Here is an 18,206-nt window from a genome sequence, read left to right as displayed (position 1 = left end):
TTATGAAACTCAACAAAGGATTCAGATTATTTATATATATATATTCGGATGATGACATCCAAAAAATCGTGAAACGCGTAGATTAATTTTTTTTCTTAATTTTGATAATTATTTATGGTTGAATGGTAAGTTTTTACGGATTAATTATAAATTTAATAATATACCCACTTTTTAATATATATGTTTTGAATTGAAATTTTTAATTCTTTGGATTTAAACAATTGAAATTGTTACAATAAGAGTGGAATAATATTAGGATGAAGATGATAAAACCTTAAGCTACAATTCTTAAATCAGAAGAAAAGAAATATAAATTATATTAGATAATTTGACATATTAAACAATATTTTACATGATTTTTATTTTTATTTTGGTGACATTACCAAAATTTAGCTATACAATTCTTTGTGAAAATCATTTCACAATTCTTACATCGTGTACGACAAAGAAGTATTGTAATTACGAAAAATTTCGGTTTTCAGATTTCACCGGAAATATCCATTTTCACCATCCCTGAATCCATTTTGGCTAGTTTCGGCGTGACGTCTGTACGTACGTATGTATCTCGTATAACTCAAAAACGATTAGCCGTAGGAGGTTGAAATTTTGGATTTAGGACTGCTGTAACATCTAGTTGTGCACCTCCCCTCTTTTGATTGTACGACTGAACGAAAAATATCCAAAAAAGCCCAAAATCCAAAAAAATTGGATTTTTGACTTTTCTTAGCTGCAGTAATAAGCCCTCATTGAGAGATTTTCAACGATACATCAGAAGTGATACTTATTTTCAATGTTTCCAGAGTTATATCCCCATAAAAAATTAATTAATGAAATATTTGGATCTTAAAAGTAGAAAGGGGATCTTACAAGGGGAAGTCGGCGCAAATTCGACTTCATTTCCTTTCTTTTTTATAATTTTTTTTTAATTTAAATATATTGATTTATTAATAATTAACCTGTGATTATATAAAAAAAATTACAATAAATAATAATTCACTAATAACAAAAAAAATTGTTAAAATGAATTAAAAATATAAAATTTATATGTAATTTAATAGGCATACTAGGAAGTCATGTGGTGTCCACATCACACTTTTTAAATTGTTAAAATATAATGATATAACTACTGTAATTGCTTCAATTTATCCATTGTATTTTAAAAACGGTATAAGTTACTAACAGATAAATTGAAAGTGTTAAGTTATGAAGTTCAGTTTTTTGTTTTTTTTTTTACTTTCAGATTAAATAATAGTCTTAGAAAAATTTAAAAAAAAGAAGTTAAATTAACACAATATATATAACAAAGGTTATAATTTTCAATTTCGTTTTCGCAAACTATTAATTTTTTACAATTCGTGTAATGATTTTTATATTATCATTTACACTTGAACCTGTATAATAATAATATGAGAATTATATTTTTAAAAAAACCTTTGGAAATCTTCAAGACAATTTTTTTTTACAATTCATGACAAATTATTCGATAATTATATCAAATTTTATCAAACAAAATTAGGTACACAATAAATTTTATACCTAAGTATAATAAACTAACCAATTATTAGACACAGAGAAGAACAGGTCATTGTCCGAGCTGTAAAAATATACTATAAAATGTAATAGTAATACAGAACTATATATATATTTATATAATGACAAGAATACTACAAGGTCATCTAATATAGCCTCATAATAGAAAGAAACAGAAAGAGAAGGGGAAAAGGTTCCTTCAAGTCCATCAAACAATAAAAAAAAAAACGAAGATATTCGATTTCAGGTTGTCGAACTCACTTTTTAATACGACACTGGCATTAAACACCAGATTACTATGCCAAATTTCTGATATTTCCCAAATTAAATTCATGAAAAAAGTTTTCAGACGTTGCTTTTGTAACTCTATTTCAACATCTGACAATCTAAAGAAAAGAAAAAAATTCGACTACGAAAATATGCTGAACATATGTGCAAAATGTGTAGAGCGCACACACACACACACACACACACACACACACAAAACCTCCATCACCACCAAGATGAAAACGAACAGCATGAATTATGAGCAACAACAGCACACGTAACAAAAAACTGATATTAAGAATATATTTCCTAATTTTTTTTGATTCGTACGTATTTAATTATATTTTTGAAAAATGTAAAGTTATCTTGAGTCATGGAAAATTTCAAGAACATCAATTTCTTTTTTTCACAATTCGTAACAAATCTTTTGGTAATTATTTGGTATAAAAAGTTCTGCAAGAATAATTATAGAAGAGTACGTGAATAAAGTGAAAAAGTAATTTATGTTAGAAATAAAAGATTGTTTAAAAAGAAATTAAGAATTAAACTTTTTTACCGACTTTTCGAAGAAAAGTACGGTAATATTTTCGGTCGCACGGGGGGATTTATGGGGGTGAGATTGAATTTTCTTTACGTTTCGAAATATGAGGAATACGAAAATGTAATTTCCACACATATATTCAAAGTGTCATTTCCACGCGCGCGCACACACACACACATACTGTTGTATATGTGTATGTTTAACATTTTTGGCTCTAAAATCTCGAAAACTACTCAATCTATTTCATTGAAATTAAGATATGCTGTAATACTGTATCTGAAATTCAGAAAAGTGAAATTCTGACGAAGATTATTGAATTGTTCTTCAGTTACGCTGAATTTAAAGTCGACAACAGACAACCACAATTTGTGATTATGTGCATTTTATATTGGCGTATTTACATACGCGCTTATGCAGTGACTCACAGTGGTAAATGAGTTTAAAGTATTTGATGCTGTGATTTGATGAAAGTGTCATTGTACTATGAAAATCAGTGCGTTTCAAGTGCGGAATAGTAAAGGCATTGGAAACGAAAGTCGGTCTTCTTGAGCAGTTCTTCGCCAGAGATTTTTATTAACTAAAAAACTTAGCTTCTTTTCTTACTTTTCTAAAAAATGACAGTACATACAACTGTAGAAGTCACGAATTTCAAAATCCGCAAAAGAATTGATTTTTTTGTAATCATTTAAAATTATTACAATTTATACATAAATGACCATAAGGAGGAGCGAGCGGCAAGTGGTAGACTAAATCAAATAATGACACCAAACCACTCGACTATCAAGTTCGTAGGGGTACCAAGCTTCACAATAGAAATAAATGAACTTATAAGATCGTCCATTTATAAAACCTAAATGTTCTATTTACATTTCTGGTTTGATAGGAAAAAAAAGTCGTAAAAAAATTTCAGTAACTTACAGAAAATAATGAATTAAATAACACCTGATCACTGATAAAACTAGGATTCATAGAAATTAAAAGTTTTCATGAAATTTAAATTAAAGAAAAACCATTAACCCTTAATTAAAAATTAGTAAAAAGATTCAATAGTTATTTGCAACATAGTAATGAAATCTATCAGAAATACGGAAAAGTAATTAAATAATAAATATAAAGAAATACAAAATTCAATTCCGTATTGAATAAGGAAGATATGATTTCTTCAAAACATTACAATGATGTTTTTCCTAATGAGTTTGATAAAGCTATGGTAAATGATATAACATTTTATACGATCCTTCAGAATATTTTTGTTACAATATATACTATAAAAAATAAAATTATATATATATATTTTTTTTTTTCTTTTTCTGTTTAGCCTCCGGAACCACCGTAAAGGGTATTACTTCACAGAATAAATGAGAATGATACCTATGAATGTAAATTAAATGTAATCTTGAACAGTCACAGATTGACCATTCCTAAGGTGTGTGGTTAATTGCAGCCCAACCACCAAAGAACAACGGTAAGTATTTAAATCCGTATAAAAGTAACTGCCTTTACTAGTATTTGAACCTTAGAATTCTCTACTTCGAAATCAGCTGATTTGCGATGACGAGTTCACCAATAGACCAACCCGACGGGTTTTATATATATATATATATATTAAAAATGGATTTATTCACCAAGGATATTTGTTACTAACTGAAAAAGTTCAGAATCGATTATTTGATGCGGAATATCTAATTATACACAGTACAGGAGAAATAACTCTACGAATTTCCACCGCTGGTGGTGGAGCGCTAGTTTAGCACAGGGCGTGGTGTCGGCACGCCATTTTGTAGCGGATGTCTTGCCGTTTTAGTTACAACCATGGCTTGGAGTGGTGAGCATTGTGCTTTCGTTATCAACACGCAACGATTATTTCGTTCACATTTTCGCCTAGGTCGACACGCCGCGGTACCCGATAAGAAGACAATTCAGTTATGGGTATCCAATTTTAGAGCTTCCGGTTGAGCTTTGAAGAAGAAACCACGCTTTGTGGTAGAGCACAAAGCGTTCGAACACCCGAAGATATTGAAGCTGTTACACAATTTGCACATCACTCGGCTCTTAAACAAGTTGCTGCGTTTTGAACGACTTACAGTTTCATACTTATAAAATGATGTCGTGCAGCAGCTAAATGAACGTAACTGTATTAGCTGTAGAGAGCTTCTTGCCAATCTATACTGGAAAATGTTCCGGTGAACCTGATTGTGCTGTCAAGTGACGTAGCCTATTTTCATCTATCAGATAGTATTAACAAACAAAACTTTCGATACTTGACAGAAACTTATCACCTACAACTTCAAGAGCGTCCTCTGCACTCTTAGCGTGTTACAGATTGGTACGCGGTTCCTGAATTTGTAATAATACTTTTTTGAAGAAGAAAGGTAATCGCTTATAGTAACTTCCAAACGTTATGTAAAATCTGATGTGGACACGACATGAGTTTCTTGTTTGTCTATTAAATTCCATATACACATTTTTGGTGCACTTCAATTAAACTTATTTCATTTGAAAGTGAGATACGATCCTGTAATTCTTTAATAAAGGTGGACAGTTACACAATTGCTAAAATATTAGTTTTTATTAACATCAAATATTTATACAATTATTAATTCAACAATCTTAGCTGAAATATTAGGTTAGAGTAAATGTTCCTTGATTACTCTTTAAATAAATTGTTTACCAAATAATCCAATAATAAAAACCGATTATTGTACACCGTAAGATCAAAATTAATATTTGTAACTAGTATACAGGAGTTCACTAAACGGAATAGTTTAGTTATTATTAACTTTAATTTATACGACACATTAGAAATCTGAAATACATGCCAAAAAAACTTGTGCATATTACGCAAAAGTGAAAAAAAAAATTTCTACAATCACTTTAAATTGAATATAGTTGCAAAATGTATTTTATTTTTCTGCCAAATAATTAAATAAAATTATTTTTTTAATATTCAATTCTTATAAGAATTTGCTACGAAAAACCCCAAAATAATACGATTCTAAATTATAATTTTCAATTAATATTAAATAATCACATGTTTCACCAACTATTTTTATTTTATTTTACTTCTAATTTTATTTCACTAAAATTTTTCTATTTCTTTTAAATTTTGTACTGTAAAAATTTTTTATAATCACGGGATAATAATAATTAAATCAATATATTTAAGTTAAAAAAAAGAGAGGTTAAAAAAATAAATAAAAGAAAAATATAATGAAAAATAAAAGATGAAGTCTGATTCGAACCGATGTGCCCTTCTCTTTAAGATCCAAATATTTCATTAATTAAAATGTTAATTAGTTAGATTGCAATCAATAAGACACGTGCATAACTAGATGTTACAACAGTGCCAAATCCAAAATCTCAACATCCTACGGCTAATCGTTTTTGAGTTATGCAAGATACACACACACATATGTAGGTACATACTGTTACGTAGGTACATATTCTCTGTACGTACGTACGTACGTACATACGCGTGACGTCTGTACGTCACGCCGAAACTAATCAAAATGGATTCAGGGATGCTCAAAATGGATATTTCCGTTGAAAAATGAAAATCGAGATGTTTCGCGATCACAATACTTCCTGTACTTTGAACAAGGAAGTAAAAATGTAACGCGACTTCTTGCTACCAACATTTAATAGACTCGGAAATCAAGCCGAAAATTTATGATTTCAACAAGATGGGGCTTCACTGCTCACATAGCAAGACAATCAATGAATTTCCTCAGAGAAATGTTTACCGGACGTCTTATTTCACAACGAGGAGACATCCCATGGCCTGTAGGCATGGTCACCCGATCTTGCAGCATGTGATTTCTTTCTCTGGGGATATCTAAGGACTGAAATCTTTAAGAAGGAGCTAAGAACCATTAATCATTAAAACTTGCTATCTGTCAACAAATCGCTTAAAAACCTTTGGAAATGACAAGAAAAGTAATGCGAAACTTCAGGGAGAGGTTAAAGACCTGTATAGGTAGTGAAAGTCGGTATATGAAGAACGTAATTTTAAAAAATTAATACAATGTATGTGAGAATAAATGGCAAACACTATTCTTTCAGAATATATTTAATTTTATTGTAATATCTATTTTATTAACATTTCAAGTCGGGTAGTTATTTCTGCCGGACTCTAATTTATCTCTCTTGAAATGGTTTGGTTGAAAAGACTTTATAAATAACAGAAAAAACAATCAAACTCTAATTTACAAGATATTAAATATACTTTATTTTAAGAACTTTCTTAATCCACAAAGACTACACTACATTGTTTTCACATGTATTGTATCTGGAAATATAATTTATAATATAATTGTGGTATTCGTATATAAAAGTTTATTTTGTTAATTTTGGAAAAAAAACTGAAAAATATTCTAATAGTTTGAAAATTCTATAGTTAGTTTTACAAATAAAATGAATGAATGGGTTGTACAATCTTAATGATTTAAAACAGAAAAAATGATAAAAGAGGAATCCTCTCTTCTCATCCTCGTCCCGCTATTTCTCATTCTCGCTTTCTCTCTCTCTCTTACAGACTCAAGGGCGTCTACATCCTCTACTCCCCTACAAGTTAAACAATGAATAAACTGCAAATAATTTTCTATCGCCCAGATCTTTTCATTCTACGAAGACGACTCGCACACAGCTCTTATTTCTGCTTTTATCGGCAAACTAGACATTTTTATTATTACCCATAACAATTTTCAATGTGTCAATACTACACACACGCGCGCGCGCGCACATACACACCCACACTATATGTACAAATAGCATTAATATTGATTATATTATACTCTTAGATATGGACACGTACTACCGGCTGAAATTTTGATGATAATACAAAACAAAATAAATTAAAAATATTATTAAATACTCTATATTAATGTTATCTAAGAATAAAACTTTGATTATATGATAATGGATGAAAAAAAAAAGAAATCATTTAATAACTTAGTTTACAAGACAGAAGAATATTAAGCATGTATTACGTTGTAGATATAGTTTGTAGATATTTAATTAATGTATCTATATTGTAGATATTTATAGATATAGTTTAATATCTTTATAGTTGATTACTGAACGTAATAATACGTTCCTATTAAACTAAACCAAGAATCAAAAATAATTTGTAAATAAAAGTAAATATTATTTAAAAGTACAAGAACATTTTTCAATTGACCAATACAATTTTATCTCATTATTAAAGTTTTTATTTTTTTCCTGTCCTATACAAATTCATGCAAAACCAGAAACACATTATCTTTCATGTACTCTTCCACATAACCGGAAACTAGACTTTTATAATTTTCTCACAAAACGTTTGGGTGTTTTTGAACCAACAATTTCAGGTTATGATTCTGATTCATTTATTAAAAAATTTCTTCTCATTGGAATTTTTTATGACGTATTTGATTCATTGAGTTGATATTCGATGTTTAAGGTCACTGATGTTTGTGGGTACCGGTGAACGAAAAACAAGATACGGAAAAAATTCACATACGGTTAAATCCGTAAATCTCGCAGTCCAAGCGCAAAGCCAAGATCATGGGACCGTTTCAACCAGTTCATCGTTGGGGCACTTTTTCATTCAAAAAATCTCGTACCATCAGATGCCAATAAGGCGGTATTCCATCTAGTTGTATAATAAAGTCATCTGAATCTGCTTCCAATGAACCGGTTTTGGAGCAAGTCAAGAAAGGTTTGAAACAAACTCTCGAAGAAAAAGAGACCGTAAACCTTGTTCTCACACACTGAACAGAACACATTCAATTTAAGAGAATCTCTCTCGTGCTAAACTGTTTGGGGGTTCTAATATTCAAATGCGAACATTATGATGATTGACTGCGCCATTTAAGTGAAAAGTCGCTTCATCAGTGAAAATTGTATGTGAAATTAAGGTTTCGTCTTTCATTTTCTCCAGCATTGATTCGCAAAATTCCAATCACTTCCTTTTGTCGTTACAGAAAAGTGCTTGAACGAACTGCAGTCTGTATGGTTTCATATATAAGCGTCTTCTTAGCACACGCCAGATAATCGATTAAGAAGTTGCAAGTTGACGGCTATCTCAATTTGTGGACTTATGTAAGCTGCGCTGAAACGCATCACGAATTCTCTCCACTTGTTCCACCGAAACCCACGGTCGTCCTGGACGTTTTCCTTCACAGAGACATGCAGTTTTCTTAACCATGGAAACCACCGTCGAATGTTCTTCGGAGAGGGCGAATTAATGTCGAATCGCCTTCGAAAAGCACGCTGCACCGTAACTACCAAATTTATTTTCACGAACCCGAGAACACAGAACGCTTTTTGTTGTTTACTAGCCATTTTGAGGTCACTATAAATAACACGTTCATACGGTAATTATTCGAAACTTAGAAACCTACTCTTTCAAATAATCTTTGATTAATTCCATATCGGTTCTACTGGACTGGAAATTCTGTCCTGAAATCGGTCCATTCTTTTTGAATAAAAATAAATTATTAAAAAATAAATTATTAAGATAGAAATAAAATCCTAATCTCTAGAAGTTATTACACCTTTATCTATTTGTAACAGTTTTTAAGTCTAGAGAGGTAATATAGGGAAATAGGAGAAAAACATTTTTCATGTAAGAAAAAGACGTTCTGGCATGGAATCACTCTTTCAGAAATAAACTATTGTGCAGGGTAAAACCCTAGCCTTTATCATAAAATGAAACAAATTAATGAAAGTGGCGGTAAAGGTCATGGAACATTTCAGTTAAATATAACCAGACGAAACTGAAAAGAGAAACGTAAATGGAATGGATTAAGGATGTGATAAGATGGAAAAAAGAAAAATAGTATTGGAGATTACTGGAATGATACCCATTTGATATGAAAAGAAAGAAAGATAGGCATAACTGACAAAGAAATGGGAAATGGAGATAAAAAATTTGCTAATGGTATTTACTAGATAAGGATGAACATGGATAAGGAAGTATGTCTTACTAACTTCTTAAGACAATAACAATGATAACTTCTTAGCAAGGATGTCGGATATAAGGAAGTGTCTTAATAACTTTTTATTAGGTATATATATATATATACATAAATTAGAATAATCCGTTTATTATTTCAACTGATTTTTTACAGGTCTAAAATTGAACGGGTTGGTCCAGTGGTGAACGCGTTTTCCCAAATCAGCTGATTGAAAGTCGAGAGTTGCAGCATTCAAGTAAAGTCAATTATTTTTACATGGATTTGAATACTAGATCATGGATACCGGTGATCTTTGGTGGTTGGGTTTCAATTAACCACACATCTTAGGAATGGTGGAACTGAGACTATACGAGACTACACTTCATTTACACTCATACATATCATCCTCATTCATCCTCTGAAGTATTATCTGAACGGTAATTACCGGAGGCTAAACAAGAAAAAGAAAGGTCTAAAATTGAAAGTTCAATAAAAGTTTAATTTTGAATACAAAATCAATAGCAGATAGAGAGTAAGAGGTAAAAATGAAAATGCAATTTTGGAACCAGGAAAACAGTAGTTCTTAAAACCTCAATAATAAACTGTAATAAACACACACACACACACACACACACACACACACACACACACACACACACACAGAGAGAGAGAGAGAGAGAGAGAGAGAGAGAGAGAGAGAGAGAGAGAGAGAGAGAGAGAGAGAGAGAGAGAGAGAGAGAGAGAGAGAATGAGAGCGAGAGGGGGGGAGGCATAGAGAGACTAGCGCGCGCGCGCAACACAAAAATATTACCGATTCTTTAAACGGGAAAACTAGCTGTTTTTTTTTTGTTTTGCTAAAATTTATATTTGTCTAATATTAATTTCTATATGAATTCAATAAATATGCAATAAGTAAATGGAAGTTAAAAATTACAGAAGAAATAAGTAATTCAGTAAGTTCTAATCTCAGCAGAAAATAAAATATGGTACTGGAGATTTCTGTGGTCACATCACTCAAATTGAGAATTTATTTTAAAAAAATAAAAAATAAATTCATATTTTTTGCAAGCTAAGGAAATTATGCAAATATGTTTTCTGAATTTATTTTTAAAATAAAAAACCCAGTAAGAGAATAACAGGAAATAAGATAGGCTGTTAGATATTATTGTGGTTACATCAATCGAATTGTCCTAAATGTGTCATAAAACACGTATCCTTAATAATAAATTATAATAATATGAATACGGTACGATGCAGAAACTTAGAAATAATATTATTATAAGTCATTTAAATGTGAAAGTAAAACTGCTAGACAGCAAGGCAGATAAACATATTAGAAAGACGGACAGAGAAAGGTCAGTTGGTGATCTTTGCATACAATTGACACACTTATAAAATAAATAATTGTTATAAATTAAAACATAACTACAACACCTGTAATTTATATTTATTTTATTATACAGCCTTTCAATTTATTTCATTTTTTATATAAAACTACACACAGCTTGAATAAAATTAATTGTACGTTTAATAACTTAAAAAAAGAAAGATGAAACTCAAATATATCTCAGTATAAATTAGTTAAAAATAAACATAGGATACATTCCATGAAATAATCTGTAATTATTACGTATTATTATTTTTATGCATTATTCTTCGATAAATTTATGCTTAACAAATCTTAATTAGGGCAAATTAAAAAGAGCGTTTGTTAAAATAACAATCAGGTCACATCCACTTAATAATCCACTTATTGTAACATAAATCACTGTGGAATTGAGCAAACACTGCGTGGATTTAATTTTAGGGATATTAAGTCATATATAATCATTATGGCCAACTTAATTAATTGATTAACTTAGCCATTAAACTTTAATAACAAATAATATCAAAAACCTTTTACAAAAATAAAGATTTACTTACAATTTAAAACCAGGTCACCATTTTGATTATTAAACAGTTATTATCAGTAGGAAATCCCTCTCGGCACGCCGGAAGGCGGAGATAGATGTCACCGGTGCTAAGCAGGGGATAAAAAAGATTTCACCTTAAAGTTAAGAAAAACTTCAAATTTATTCAATACGACAATGGTTGCGTGTGAAAAAAGTTTTCACATGTTAGCATACGACAAGCCCCATCTTCTTACAATTCCAGCAACATTTTGGTCACCCTTGGCGTAAATATTGGTCATATCAAAAATTATTTCAGATAAAAGTGTTAGTTAATGTTTAGAGGACTAACGACACTTTATATCGATTCGATACTGTGCATATTAAGGGAGGTATGATTTTTTGTCTTCGAAACCCCATTTTTTCCACCCCCTGGGCCAGTGATTGGTGATATAAAAAAGCTTTACATAAATAAATTTTAGGCCCTTATCCAAATAATAGTAGGAACTTTAAACGAATTCAATATTTTACCTAATAAAGTTATAGCGATATTTTGTTTTTTTCGAAAAAGCACCCCCCCACCACCACAAACAACCATCTCCACAGTCTGAATTTGCCCATTAACGAACTCGACCGAGATATTGGGTCGTTATATTTTGTGTATCAATTTGAAAGTGATTGGCGCAAAATTACGGCAGTTATCGTGTCCACGAGAAAGTGAAATATATATATAGATATACATACATATATATATATATATATAAACCTTTGAACAGACGGTGGTTTTGGGGTCTGGGGGATGTAAAATCAAAGATCGAAATTTTCTTGAAGTCGAATCATGCTACCCGTTAAAATAGGTAGCTTTCTTATGAAATCTACCTAAAAGTATTAATTAAAAAAAACAAAAACATACTGATTATTTTTTTCTTCATTAATTCATTTGATTCATTTTTATAAACTATATGATATTGTTTACCAATTTAAGTAGCCATTAAGTTTAAAATTATAATTAGCGTTTTTTGACGTTAACGTTTAACGTTTTGACGTTTTAACGTTTTTTATAATTAACGTGTTTTTTTTTAATTTTTTAATTAATTTTATAAGCATTTAGAGCAGCTGAATGTAGTTATATCTGTAAAATAATATAATTAAGTTAAAAGAAAGACAAAAATATCTTTATAAAAAAAAAATTAACAAATAAAAAATATAGTAGACAGCTTGCACACACTATCGGCTATTGTTTATTGTATAAACAATAGTTCCTAATAAAAAAATTGCATTCGATTAGTTTCAATACACAATAAAAAATCATTTATTTCTTTTTATACAATGATATGTATTATGGCAAGACTAAATTTGGTATGTTATAGGTTAACTGGATTTTACTTCTCTATTTTCCATTTTCTATTTATTTTTATTCTATATTTTCCATTTATTATGTTATTATATACATACAGGGAGATTAACTCAAGATGGTAACCATTGGGATCTCAGAAACTATAATTTTATGAGAAACTTTAAAATCCGTAGATTTTCTCTACATTAAAAAAATACCATTTTTAAAATTTTTTCCCTTTTTCCAATTAGGCAGCCAACTTCTATACTTCAAATGGAAAACTCATGATTTTATTGCATTTTTAGGTAAAAAATATTATTTAAATAAATTTTAAATCAAATCTGAAGATCAACTTCACACTGTTCAAAGTGAAATTTTTTGATAATTTCTAAGCATACAATCCAAAAAAAAGAATAAACAGAATTTGATGATCAACCAGCAGTCATAATAAAATAATAAAATAAACTCCAAACCCAGAACAACACAAAAAATAAACCCAACATAGTTAAAACTAAAAGGAAATACCAGTCTTTTTTTAATCGTACCTTTAATTTGTTTTCCACTTTACTTCATTTTCGAACATCAAAAATATTATTTGACAAACTTAAGGTACTAATACATTAATTTCCATCTAAAATAATACAGATGGCCACCATATTTGATTGTATAATTGTCAGCCCCGTAGCTCCGTAACGGCTGCGATAACAGAAACATACCCAAGAACAAAAACGTCCTAAAATAATATTTTCTACCAAGAAATGTAGAAAAATCGTGAGGTTTCCATTTAAAGTAACGAAGTTGACCGCCATATAGGAACAAGGCCGAAGATTTGAAAAAAGTGGTAATAGTGTATTTCTAATATAGGGAAAAATCTAAATAAGGTTCTCCATTTTAAGTTTCTCATATAATTTAAGTTTCTGAGATCCCAACAGCGGCCATTGAGTATAAAAATAATTAATTAAACTGCTATAGAAATGGCTCAAGAAGGTGGGGTAGTTAGCGAATGAATATCGCAAGGAAATATTATTGAGATAAACAAACATTTTTATCTCTTTATTAAATTCTATACAATCATAATGGATTTGTTTCATTATTACTATTGTAATTCAACCAATTTGAAAAAGGAACAAATCGTTGGTTTCTTTAGTGTCTGGTTGGAATTATTTAACTTAATCTACTGTAAAAAGCTTGGTAGATTTTCCTTTACAAATTCAGCGCCAAAAGTAGTTGGATATACGATTCGATTTTATTATCGTTAATGTGAATTAATTTGAAAATGTTTTTTTGTTTTACTATACTTCTGCGTATACTAGTTTGATACATACCTAAATCATTAAAACTAATAGTTTATGGAAACATAATATACCTTCTTGACTGCATATTATAAATTTCCTCCCATTTTTTATTAATAAAAATGGTTACAGTAAACGAGTTGAAACTGATAAATCTTTAATATATAATTAACACCACCAACGATTCAATAAAGGAAAACACTAAACAGTCTTCTCTTTTTACTGTTTAGCCACCAGAACCACCGTAAGGTAATACTTCAGGGGATGAATGAGGATGATATGTACGAATGTAAAGGAAGTATAGTCTTGTACAGTCTCAGGTAGACCATTTCTTAGATGTATAGTTAATTGAAACCCAACCACCAAAAAAAAACACCGATATCCATAATCTAGAATTCAAATCCGTAAAAACGTTACTACTGCCTTTACGAAGATTTGAAGCTTAGAATTCTCGACTTCGAAATCAGCTGATTTGCGATGACGAGTTCACCAATAGACCAACCCGGTGGGTTAGACTAAACAGTCTGATAAAAGCTACGACCAAAATATAACTGGACATAACATCTATTGTCTATACGGCAATAAAATCCAAAAATATAATTAAAAAATAGTTGAGGATTTTGAGTTGTAGAATTTTTTTAATCCTGATTTGACCTGGCTTGTTAAAACCATGACAAAAGGGTTAAATTTTATATATAAAATTAATGCATATATATATATATATTTTTTTTTTTTTTTTAAATAAGTTTACCTTTGAAAATTAATAAGAACGTAAGTTTACAAACTTAACGTATTATCAACAATACATAGTACATAGTACATAACAATAAAACTATCAAACAAGAAAAAACCGTTTAGAATGAGTGCATTTTTTTATAGTTTTATGTCTGCTATTATTAGGCTATATAATACACGTGCCGATACAAGCCAGGGTCACTACAACTAGGATTTATTTGTACGCTACGTCATCGATAATAAAATACTGAGTTAGCAATAATAAGGAATATATAGTAGTCACAGAGAGCAAACTTCAATAAAACAATCGCTAATGCGACAACTAAATGCATGTTAGTCAACAGATTTCGTTTGACGTTAAAATACAAATGATTTAGATAAAATATTAGAAAATTTGTACATCATAGTTCTGTAATAAAACGCTGAATAAAATAATTGTTAGATAACTTAATTATAATTATATATATGTTATAATAACAACAACAATAATAATAATAAAATTAGATTTTTTTCCCCAATAAAAAGAAACGAAAACCTGCCATAAATTCAAGAAAGGTTGTTTGAATTCGAATTTAAACTATTATAGTGTTATTTCGTTAAAATAAAATGAAATTCTTATGATTTTACCAAATAAAACTATTTGACAAAAATTAATATAAATTAATGTAATAAACTGGTCTATAAAGGGTCTATAAAATGGTATCTGGTTGGTCTATAAACTGGCATTGCCACAGTTTTTAAATTTAAACCTTAAGTATATTTATTTCGTAAAGAATGACAATTTTAATTTTTGTATCAGATTTCGTTAAAATATTTTAAATCGTTTACAAGGAATATCACTGGAAAAAAGTGGAAAAATTGGGTTCTCAGATCTAAGGTCACAGAAATGTTTTTATTTATGCATTTATTTTTATTTTTTTAAATAATCCCATTTGCGTGTTTGCGTTTTGTTAAATAATTTTGAATGAAACATCGTGTTAATAAAGCTTTAACATAAAAATAAATAAATAAATAAAGAATGGTGATAAAAAAAATGTAAATTTATTGTAGCTATTTGTAATTTTTATTTATTCAAAATTTGTACCAGGTTAATAAAATATCTCTAGCCTACAGCATACATTTCTACTACACTGATGAATAATAAATCTGATAAAGTAAAATAATTGTTGGTTTTATAGTTATGAAAAGGATTATCCGGAAAATCTTTCTTTAATAATGAGAAAATGTTTTTGTGAAAATTTAACCCCGTACATGTAGGCGTGTACAGATAAAAATCACACAACCCACCGGAATGGTTAGTGGTGAACTAGTCATCGCAAATCAGCTGATTTCGAAATCGAGAATTCAAAGGTACAAATCCAAGTTCAAAGGCAATTTCCTTTACTAGGATTTACTAGGATTTTACTGCCTTTACTAGGATTTTACTACCTTTACTTTTATACGGATTTGAATACTAGATCGTGAATAACGGTGTTCTTTGGTGGTTGGGTTTTCAACTAACCATACATCTCAGGAATGGTGGACCTGAGACTATACAAGACACTTCGTTTACATATTCATGCATATCATCCTCATTCATCCTCTGAAGTAATACCTTACTTCAGAAGTTCCGGAAGCTAAACAGAAAAAAAAATCACACAAACGTTTTTTCATCTGCCGAATTCAAAAGAATGAAAGACTACAATTATATTAAGAATACAATTTCAGATTGTAAATACATATATAAATTATTTTAATGTATATAAATATTTTTACTTGTTTTCATATACAAATTTTTATTTAATGCAAAACATTTTTCAAATTTAAAAATAAAAAATCAAGACTTCAGAATTGTTTAGAAAAATACTGCTTGTGTTAAATATAATAATAGTAATACATTTAAATATTATGCATGTTTACTTATATGGTATTTTTTCGTACTACATTTATTACAATGAATTAAGGACGGTAACACAGTGTTTATCGCGATAATAAATCAAATAAGAAAGCTACTTATCAACGATATATATAGATAGATAAATAAAATTAATACAAAATACAGTATTGCAAGTATAAACTTATGTATTATATCATATACAAAATAAAGCAGCTTACATTAAAAGCTTCTTACATCGAAAAATGAAATTATGAACTCTCACTTATAAAAGAAAGAGTAAAAAATATTTTAAATAAATACAAAAAAAAAATTATAAAAATATATTTGATAACATATAAAAAAATATTTTTTAAAAAGCTTTTATTTAACTAACATTAACATTAATAAAAAAGGAAACAAATTAGAAAAACCCTCTAAAAAGTAAAAAATACCAATTAAATCAAATTGAGAATTTTCAACAAAAAAATATAACAAATATAAAAATGCACTGAAAAGTAAAAAATCAATTATATAAATATCTAATAAATAAATGTAATAATCATTAAATTTTAAAATTAAAAGTAATGAACATATTTAGTTAAATAAAAGCGTGGCGCAGTTTTTATAATTTTTCAACTGGAACCTCTCCAGTTGAGACTGACTAGCTGCAAGTAACAATCTGCGAAAAAGCACCCACTCGCTTTCTTTGTATGTGTTCTCACATAGTTGAAGTTCATCTTCGAATTCTGCTTGTAATCTAAGCCAAATTGAACGCACTCTTTCCGCTAAAAGTTTCATTTTAATTAATTACAAATTTTTATTTAATGAATTCATAATTACGATTACAATTATAATAATGATAATAATTAATCATTTTACAGATTACCGTTAAAATGTAATAACTTTGTGCAAGATTTCTAAATTTAATTTTTATTTTTAATCTTATTAACCCCCTTAACGGACATCTCGGTGCAAATTTGAACCATCAAAGAATTAAAACTCGAGTTATTTTATTACAGATAAATAAGGTATATACATACACTAAACAACCTCATTAAACAAAAAATATATTTTAAACTACAGCAAAAGTCTATAAATACTTATTCGAAAAGATTGTTATAAAAACTTCGCCACGCTTTTATTTAACTAAATATTTTCCTTACTTTTAATTTTAAAATTTAATAATTATTACATTTATTTATTTTTTACTTTTCAGTTCATTTTTATATTTGTTAATATATTATATTTTTTTGTTGAAAATTCTCAATTTGTTTTAATTCTTATTTTTTTACTTTTTAGAGGGTTTTTCTAATTTGTTTACTTTTTTTATTAATGTTAATACTAATATTAGTTAAATAAAAACTTTTTTTAAAAAATAATTTTTTATATATAATCAAATATATTTTTGTAATTGTTTTAGTTTTTTGTATTTTTGTATTTTTTTAAGACTAAAAATAAAAGCTTTTAAAAAAGTAAAAATATTTATTTTTACTCATCGAAGTTACATACGTGTACCAAATTTCAATCACTTTCATACGATAGTTTATGAGAAATGAAAATTTTCAACTAAATGCATGAATTTAGCGTAGGAGTAATGGGTGAGGGCGTGAGGGTGGGTCATATCAAATTCCGACACAGTAGTGCTGTATTGTCATAGAAGTTACATACGTGTACCAAATTTCAATCACTTTCATACGATAGTTTATGAGAAATGAAAATTTTCAACTAAATGCATGAATTTAGCGTAGGGGTAATGGGTGAGGGCGTGAGGGTGGGTCATATCAAATTCCGACACAGTAGTGCTGTATTGTCATAGAAGTTAC

General features: G+C 28.9%; 1 protein-coding gene and 1 long non-coding RNA gene across 2 annotated transcripts in view; one reads left to right on the top strand and one right to left on the bottom strand.

Moving 5' to 3' along the window:
* LOC142326249 (uncharacterized) overlaps nt 1-9,749 on the top strand; it is a 65,571-nt gene extending 55,822 nt beyond the window's left edge. Inside the window, exons 2-3 of the long non-coding RNA XR_012756733.1 lie at nt 3,657-3,803; nt 9,451-9,749. This is a non-coding gene — a long non-coding RNA (uncharacterized LOC142326249). The remainder of the gene's footprint in view (nt 1-3,656; nt 3,804-9,450) is intronic.
* Nucleotides 1-18,206, bottom strand: part of LOC142326246 (tRNA dimethylallyltransferase) — a 272,507-nt gene that overhangs the window by 137,241 nt on the left and 117,060 nt on the right. The gene's annotated exons all lie outside the window — the stretch shown is intronic.

This window comes from Lycorma delicatula, chromosome 6 (genome assembly GCF_047948215.1).
Source record: "Lycorma delicatula isolate Av1 chromosome 6, ASM4794821v1, whole genome shotgun sequence".
Taxonomy (NCBI): Eukaryota; Metazoa; Arthropoda; class Insecta; order Hemiptera; family Fulgoridae; genus Lycorma; species Lycorma delicatula.
This window is presented reverse-complemented; position numbering and strand designations above follow the sequence as displayed.